The sequence below is a fragment of the Hyperoodon ampullatus genome, assembly GCF_949752795.1.
Source record: "Hyperoodon ampullatus genome assembly, chromosome: X".
Lineage (NCBI taxonomy): Eukaryota > Metazoa > Chordata > Mammalia > Artiodactyla > Ziphiidae > Hyperoodon > Hyperoodon ampullatus.
Window position 1 is genome coordinate 126123068 of NC_136913.1, and position 9780 is coordinate 126132847.

Genomic DNA, 9780 nt, shown 5'->3' on the forward strand with positions numbered 1-9780 from the left:
AAAAATATTACCTGATTTCATCTTTACAACAACTAACAACACTATGAATTAATTAGGATGGGTAGTTTATCCCCTTTTTACAGGTGAAGGAATAAGCACTCCTGTCTAAAATCACTTGTGTAGAAGAAAACAAGTTAATAAATAGGAAAACTGAGACTTCAATCCTGATCTGCTGAATTTAAATCCAGTGGTCTTTCCACTACACTGTTCACTTATTCATCCATTCATTTAGTGCTACAAACTTTGTGAAGACCTGTACTAAGTGAGACTCAAAGTAGTAGAAGGCAGTCCTTAGCTGTTACACTCTGTTAAATTGATTGGGGAGACAAAATACAAAATGGCTCAAAAAGGAGAGTATCATATGTAACAGTGAAAATGGTCATTTCGATCTTGTGATTTTCCATGAAGACCTAATGGAGGAGAAAGTTTGTATGCTGTTCGAGAAGTAATTATGAGCTTTGGGGTAATTGGGAAGGTTGAGAAATGGTGGCAGACAGCAGTAGCAAAGGTATAAATCCCAATATACAGATGCAGTTCCAATCAAAATCAGAACATATTTTATTGTGGAAATTAACAAGCTGGTTTAAGTTCATTCTAAAATTTATTTAGAAACACAGGGGGCCAAGAATACCCAAGAAAATACTGAAAAAGAAAAACTTATGAAGAGGATAAAATTTGGCAGGTTTGCACTACTATGTATCAAGATTTATGATACAGGAGTACAAAATAAATTTTCTTACTGTTGATAGAGGTAGAAGGAATGGAAGCAAGATGTCATGAGAGGATTTGTGGGTTAGGAAGATGGGGCTGGTGATGTATATCTTCATAAGTCATGCTCAGGCATTGGCCATGACTTTCTAAGCAGCAGGGAATCATCAGAATCTATAAGATAGAGGAATAAATGGGGGAAAATTGGGGAAGAGTAGCTTGGCAACAGTGTAAGGTGAATTGGGAGAAGCTAAACCAGAGGGGGAGGACCTCTAAGGAGGAAACTAATATTCCAATTGTAACTGCACTGCACATGAGATATTTAAAGAATAGACCCACAGTCAGGCAGGCAGCATTTTGCCATACAGAGGTCATTTTGTCTTATCCACCAGTTAACTCTAACTGGAGGAAGATTCAACAGAAAATGAGAAACAAATAAAGAGGAAAGAATTTCTGAATGCAACCGTGAATTAGCTTCCAAGTATCACTCTCTCTCCATCTAGTTTTTTCTGCATCTAAAACCACTGATGTCCAGAAACCTCCACTCACTTCACAAAAGTAATGTTATATGACATATTCATGGATAATTTGTCAAAGGCAATGGTGGCTTGAATTCACACTGGCGGAGAGCCACACCTGTAAATTTCAAGAATGGGCATGCATTTGGATTAAATAGTAAATAGGCCCAGAAATAGCTAAGTCTATAGACAACTGAAATTTGTGTAGGTGAGGCCAAAGGTCTCTGTGATTGAACTGCAGACATTGACACTAAGGGCAGTCTACGGTTCAAATATCTCTTATGGGGTACCGATATGTGTAGATTAATGTGGAGCCGTGAGAGATGTAAATACAAGGGATTCTGAGAAAAATTCCAAAGGAAGAAAAAGATCCACACCAACACAAAAGGGAGAGAATATACTTCCATTTTCTCATTGCCTTACATAACAGTGGTTGATATTTAACACATAATCCACACTATATTTATCCTCGTACGGTGGTTAAAGCTGATAATAATGATGATTTTCCATCTACGTACATATGCATTGCTTATTTTCATACATATCTTGTATACTAAGTATAATTATCCTCAATTTATAGTACACTACCTCCTCTCCTGATTCAATTCCCAGGTTGAATATTCTAGGTAAAAATTCTTCCTAAAAGAAGATTGTCCAAAGAGGAACTGGTTTCTTGGCACGTTGTGAGGGGCACTTGGAGATGAGTTGATGACAGCAGCAATGTAGAAAAGATAAAGTCTTACCAAGTATAAGTAACTGCCTGGATATTATGGTCAAGGGGACGGAGCCACTCAGATTAAAGTTCAGCAAAATGCCTTGAGGCCTTGGAGAACGGTGGTACCCCAACAAGCAATGGCAGTGATGGGTTGGAGGACACATTTTCGAGGCTGAATATATAGGCTTCATGTTTGATATTTTAGATTTGAAATGCAGGTGAGACTCAAGCAAAGGTAGCCTGCAGGCAGCTAGAATGCATGATTAGAACTTTTCTTAAGAGGAGAGAACTCTCAATTTAAGAGATGCCAGGATAAAGTTTAGAGGAAGCTATTGTGAGTAGGAGAATGAGAAGTGAAGAACAGAAGGCTTAGGTCTACTACCCACAGTGGAAAGACAGAGAACAGTAAGATGGTAGAGGGGTGGCTGTAAACGTGGGCAGGAGGTAAAGTTGCCTGATTTAATGAAAATACAGGATGCCCAGTTATATTTGAATTTCAGATAAACAATGAATGATTTTTTTAGTATATCTGAAATATTGCATAGGATAGACTTACCTGAAAAAATGTTGATTGTTTATCTGAAATTCAAATGTAACTATTTAACTGAGCCTCTTGTATTTCATATCATTGGCAAATCATATCATTTTGACTTGGTAACATGTCAAAAACTGCAGAGATATAAAGGGGTCATGAGAAACATTTACACAGTGGTCTTTCCCTGTCCCTGAAAGATAATATGGTCTCATGTCCTGAGTTAAGGATGATTTAGGAATGGTGTAGGCATATGCAACTTTGGGCAGATAAATCTGATTTGCAAATGGTTTCCTGTTTATTGATTTGAGAACTTTGTCAGAATTCATACATACTTGTTGGCAGAGTAAAGATTGCTATTCTTTAATGTAATTCATTACATAAAAATATTGATCAAATTCTTTATATTATGCATTTCAAGGAAAAATGTGTTTCTAAAAATACAATACCATGGGACTTGCCTGGCGGTCCAGTGGTTAAGATTCCCTGCTTCTACCCGCAGGGGACACAGGTTCCATCCCTGGTTGGGAAACTAAGATCCCACATGCCACGTGGCCAAAAAAATAAATAAATAAATAATTTTAAAAAATGAAACAAAAATACAATACCAATTTAGCAAGACTAAACACCAGAGTCAGGAAGAGTGCTAGGATATGAAAATTATTTTTTAACTGGAACAATTATCAACTTTTGGTTTCAAGGAATTAGCTTTAACTGTGCTTTGTCGTTAAAACATACATCGATGAGATTCATATTTTCTAATGCATCTTTGAGTCTTTGCACTGCTCTAATCCACCAGAGTGATCACCTCCAAAAATGTTAAGAAAACAAAATCCAAGGATGATATATTGGTTTTTGATCATTATTTAAACTGAAATGCCAAAGATTTTTTATACTTCAGTAATGTTCTAATCAAATTACATCTACTTTTTTGCCTAAATCAATTCTTGCCTCATGTACAATAGCTACAATTAGGAAAGTAATAAATATTATCTTTGATATGCCATGAAATAAAGTTCATAAGCTTGTCGTTAAGAGATTTATCTATAGATTAGAATATTTTACTTTCATGGAGAATAAATGTTAAATTGTCCTTAAGTAATATCTTACATGGGAAACATTCTGCAATCTAGAAAAACCATGCAATTGAAATTCACAAATGAAAGATTAACTGTTAACTAGGTTTTGTCCTCCTGAAAAATGGAAATATTTTATGTTTAAAAGAAAGTCTAAACCTAATTGAAGCTCAGAAACATTCAGAAAACACTCAAGACAACGTAATTTCCCAGGTGAAGGATAAACATATCTGGAATGATCTTAACATCCTTTAGAAGTGAGTAGTTTGTATAACAGGATATGCTTACCTGTTTTTTATTATTTTAATTCTTTCCTTAGGCAATATATTTTGCCCATTTGAGCCTTCATTTTTTGCTCTGTAAGAAGATAGTAATAACATTTGTCTTCCCTCACAATTTTGTTATTAGGACTAAATGAAATGATACATATAAAATATGCAATGTTGTTCCAGTTATATAAAATACATTTGCTTACTAGTAGCTATGATTATTATTGTAACTTTTACTCTTAGTATCATTGTCAATATTAACTAATTCAAACTCAGCGAAATGGAAAAACAGCACAGAACCTGTGAAAAAATCTACAACAAAAGAGAAGATGACAAAAGTAGTAAAGTCTTCAAAAAATATATTTCTCCTAAAAGAGATTTAATATATGAAAAAAGAAAACATTTACTTTTTCATACTTTTTTATATATACATATATATAAAAATACAATATATACTTTGTAAATATATAGGGGAGACTTAAATGCAACAAGAGTGCAACAAAAGGAACCCTCAGGAGCCAAAGTAATATTCATTAGGAGAAGTAAAAATCGAATAGGATTTTGTAGAAAGTGTATTAACAATAAACCTGAAAACAACTTCAATTTATGATAAATAATTTATAAAAATATGTATTACCATGAATTAATTAATTAAAAGATTAGCACAGTATCAGGATTCTATTGATGGAACGTCTTAGAAATTGATGTCATGTCACACATAGTTTCAACTCAACTTGAGAATGTCTTTGCCTCTTATCAAGCAAAGATGTATCTATTTGAAGATGACATACTACGAGGATACAGAATTTGAGTCTCCTCACAACTACGGCACCTGCCAGGCACTGGTGGGGGACCACAGACACCTAAGGGGATGGGAGGAACCCTCAGTGACTGGTGATCTCTCCTTTTGGCTTGTCCCCCACACACACACCTTTTTTTTTTTCTTTTTTCTGTTGTGGTTTTATTTTACCTTGTTGCAGTTGTTTCAATTATAGTTTTATTTTTCCTAATATATTTTTATCTTTCTAATTTTATTTTTTATTCTCTGATATTGTACTGCTCCTTTTTTTTCTTTCTTTCTTTCTTCTTTTATTTATTTATTTTCTAATCACACCACAAAGCTTGCAGGATCTTGGTTCCCAGGCCTGAGGTTGGGCCCGAGCTCCTGTGGTGAGAGCTCTGAGTCCAAACTGCTGGACTAACAGAGAAACTCAGACCCCAGGCAATATCAATCAGAGTGAGGCCTCCCGGCGGTCCTTATCTCAGCACCAAGGCCCAGCTCTATCCAACTGCCTGCAAACTCCTGTGCTGGACGTCTCAAGCCAAACAACCAGTAAGACAGGAATACAGTGCCACCCATCAAAGAAAAAAAAAAGGAAATGACAAAAAATACATTACAGATGAAGCAGCAAGGTAAAAACCTACAAGACCAAATAAATGAAGACAAAATAGGCAAACTACCTGAAAAAGAATTCAGAGTAATGGTAGTAAAGATGATCCAAAATCTTGGAAACAGAATGGAGAAAATACAAGAAACATTTAACAAGGATCTAGAAGAACTGAAGAGCAAACAAACAGTGATGAACAACACAATTACTGAAATTAAAAATACCCTAGAAGGAATCAATAACAGAATAACTGAGGCAGAAGAACGGATAAGTGAGCTGGAATATAAAAAAGTGGAAATAACTGCCAGGGGGCAGAATAATGAAAAAAGAATGAAAAGAACTGAGGACAGTCTCAGAGACCTTTGTGACAAAATTAAACACACCAACATTTGAATTATAGGGGTCCCAGACGAAGAGAAAAAGAAAGGGTCTGAGAAAATATTTGGAGAGATTAAAGTTGAAAAGTCCCCTAATATGGGAAAGGAAATAGTCAATCAATTCCAAGAAGCACAGAGAGTCCCATACAGGTTAAACCCAAAGAGAAACACAGGGAGACGCATGTTAATCAAACTATCAAAAATCAAATCAAAAGAAAAAATATTAAAAGCAGCAAGGGAAAAGCAACAAATAACATATAAGGGAATCCCCATAAGGTTAACAGCTGATTTTTCAGCAGAAACTCTGCAAGCCAGAGGGAGTGGTAGGACATATTTAAAGTGATGAAAGAGAAAAACCTACAACCAAGATTACTCTACCAGCAAGGATCTCATTCAGATTCGATGGAGAAATTAAAACCTTTACATATAAGCAAAAGTTAAGAGATTCAGCCACACTAAACCAGCTTTACAACAAATGCTAAAGGAACTTCTCTAGGCAGGAAACACAAGAGAAGGAAAAGATCTACAAAAACAAACCCCCCAAAATTAAGAAAATGGTAATAGGGACATACATATTGATAATTACCTTAAATGTAAATGGATTAAATGCTCCAACCAAAAGACATAGACTGGCTGAATGGATACAATAACAAGACCCATACATATGCTGTCTACAAGAGACCCACTTCAGACCTAGGGACACATACAGACTGAAAGTGAGGGTATGGAAGAAGATATTTCATGCAAATGGAAATCAAAAGAAAGCGGGGGTAGCAATTCTCATATCAGACAATATAGACGTTAAAACAAAGACTATTACAAGAGACAAAGAAGGACACTACATAATGATCAATGGATCAATCCAAAAAGAAGATATAACAATTATAAATATTTATGCACCCAACATAGGAGCACCTCAATACCTAAGGCAAATGCTAACAGCCATAAAAGGGGAAATGGACATAACACAAGCCTAGTAGGGGACATTAACATCCTACTTTCACCAATGGACAGATCATCCAAAATGAAAATAAATAAGGAAACACAAGCTTTAAATGATACATTAAACAAGATGGACTTAATTGATATTTAGAGGACATTCGACCCAAAAACAACAGAATACATTTTCCTCTCAAGTGTTCATGGAACATTCTCCAGGATAGATCATATCTTGGGTCACAAATCAAGCCTTCGTAGTGAGGTGGATGGACCTAGAGTTTGTCATACAGAGTGAAGTAAGTTAGAAAGAAAAATATTGTATGCTAGCACATATATATGGAATCTAAAGAAAAAATGGTTCTGAAGAACCTAGGGGCAGGACAGGAAGAAAGATGCAGACGTAGAGAATGGACCTGAGGCCACAGAGAGGGGGAAATGTAAGCTGGGCCGAAGAGAGAGAGTGACATGGACTTATATATACTATCAAATGTAAAATAGAAAGCTAGTGGGAAACAGCCGCATAGCACAGGGAGATCAGCTTGGCGCTTTGTGACCACTTAGAGGAGTGGGATAGGGAGTGTGGGAGGGAGATGCAAGAGGGAGGGGATATGATGATATACGTATGCAGATAGCTGATTCATTTGTTATACCTCAGAAAGTAACACAATACTGTAAAGCAATTATACTCCAATAAAGATGTTAAAAAAAAGATCCATCTATTTTTACTATATTTTTTATAGACTATTATGGGTTTTTTTGGTGTTTGTTTGTTTGTTTGTTTGTTTTCCAGTATGTGGGCTTCTCACTGTTGTGGCCTCTCCCGTTGCGGAACACAGGCTCCGGATGCACAGGCTCAGTGGCCATGGCTCACGGGCCCAGCCGCTCCGCGGCATGTGGGATATTCCCGGACCGGGGCACGAACCCATGTCCCCTGCATTGGCAGGCAGACTCTCAACCACTGCGCCACCAGGGAAGCCCAGACTATTATGTTTAATAGTCAATTCACGACTTCTGAAATAGTCCATATAATCCATTCAACTCTCACTTTGTTTTTAGAGGGTGAGCCAAACACAATTTTATTTGTTTATTTATTTATTTATTTTAATTTATTTGGCTTGCAGGATCTTAGTTCCCTGACCAGGGATCGAACCCATGCCCTCAGTAGTGAAAGCATGGGGTCCTAAACACTGGTCCAGCAGGGAAGTCCCTATTTTCACTATGTTTTTATGTGTGTTATTTTAATCAAGATTTATGGTGTTTAGAGTCTTCCCCTGCCTTTACTCATTCTGATTTATTTAAGTGTTCATTCAGTAAGTATTTTTTGAGCATCTACTACGTGCCTAGTACTAAGCAAAGTACTGGGGGTCTACTTGTAGGCAAGATAATCATATTTTGTAGCCTCTTGGTGCCTATAGTCCTGTGGGTGAAGAAGGTTATTAAACCATCATAAAAAGCAAATGTAAAATGGTAGCTGGGGCAAATAATACAATGATGGATCTTATAATTAGGGAGAAGATTTCCTGAAGAAGAGATAATGGACCTGAGGTATGAAGTGTAACTGGGAAAACCGAGAGGGTGATATCCCAGGCCAAGGGGGCAATATAAGTAGAGCTCTATGATGAGACGAAACATAGTGACTGAAAGAATACCAGTATGGTTGGAGCTTAGAGAGTTAAGGGTGAGTTTGATGCAAGAAGGGAGATGGGGTAGGACCATATAGACTATATTAGGAGGTTTTTTTCTCTTTATCCTAATAGCAAAGAGACATCATTGAGGAATTTTAAGCAAAGGAGTAATATAATGTTTTGCATCTTTTAAAAGACTACCCTGGTTACCTGAAGAGAATGGATTGGACGGGAACCAGAGTAGCTGCCATTAGCAGGTTATTTCAAAAGTCTAGGTGAGTTATGGTGGCAGCTTTTACTAGAGCAGTAGTGGTAGAGATGGGGAGGGGTGGGTGAATCCCGTTTAAAGGTCAAATAAAGAAGAATTGGTGATTATTGGATATGAGAGTAAGGGAGATAGAAGTGACAATGACAACTCCTGAATTTCTGGCTTATATAATGGGATGGACAGTGGTGCTCTTAACTGAGACAAGGAACAGCAGAAAAAAGATGAAATTTTGAGCATAAAGCTCATGAGCTCTATTTTAGACATATTGATTCCGAGGTGCTTCTGAGTCATTCAAGAAGAGATTTCAAATAAGCAATTGGAAATACAGAGCTGATACCCTGAAAAGAGGTTCACTTTGGGGATGAAAAACTGGGAGCCGCCTCTATACAGGTGGTGATTCAAGCCGTGAGTGTGGGTGACTTCACTTGGAAACGAGGAAAGAAGTGAGCTTAGAACCAAGTCATGGTATACTCCATTATCCAATGCTCAGAAAGGGAAAGGAAAAAATAATGTGTCCTCCAAGAGAAGAGGATGTTTCAAAAGGAAGAGGCATGGTCAATGATGTAGAATGTAAGAGCTGGAAAGTGTCCATTTGCTTTAGCAACTTGGGTGTCGTCATCAGGGATTTCAGTTGTGATGTGGCTGAAAGCCTGATTGAGTCAGGAATGAATGGGATGTGAGGAAATGCAGACAGACCATGAGTACGGAGAACTCTTTGAAGAGATTTGCTTGTGAAAGGAAAAGACATAGGAGCATAGTCAGAAGGAATATGGGGTTCGGTGAGGTTTTAATTTTTTTAGTGGTGGGGGCTTGAGCGTGATTAGATGGGGAGGATCTATTTGAGGTTTTAATTTTTTTAGTGGTGGGGGCTTGAGCGTGATTAGATGGGGAGGATCTATTTGAGGAGAGATTGAATATACAAAAGAGAGAAGGGATAATTGCTAGTGTAAGGTGAGGGATGCTGAAAAAGATGGGATCCTAACATAGGTGGAGAAGTTGGCCATAGATAGGGGAAAGAGTGGCTCCTCTAATGTTAAAAGTGGTAGAAATGGAGTATAGATTAAGTTTGAATACATGCTTGGCAGCAGAGGCATAAGAGCATTCCCATCTGGTGACTTAAATTTTTCTGGAAAGTAGCAGGTAAGATCATCTGTGAGAGGGAGGGGGTAAGTGGTAGGGGAGTGGTTGAATTGTGTTGATGTTTGTGAAGACCTGATGAAAGGGAGGTAGTAGGCTTGCTAGGCAATGTTGAGGGCCCATTTGCAGCTAATGGTTATAAATTTACAGTGGGACCAATTTGTATGGTGTCCAATATTATAGCAACAAACATTTTTCAGCAAGGGTCCCAGCTTGAGCCTGAAATAT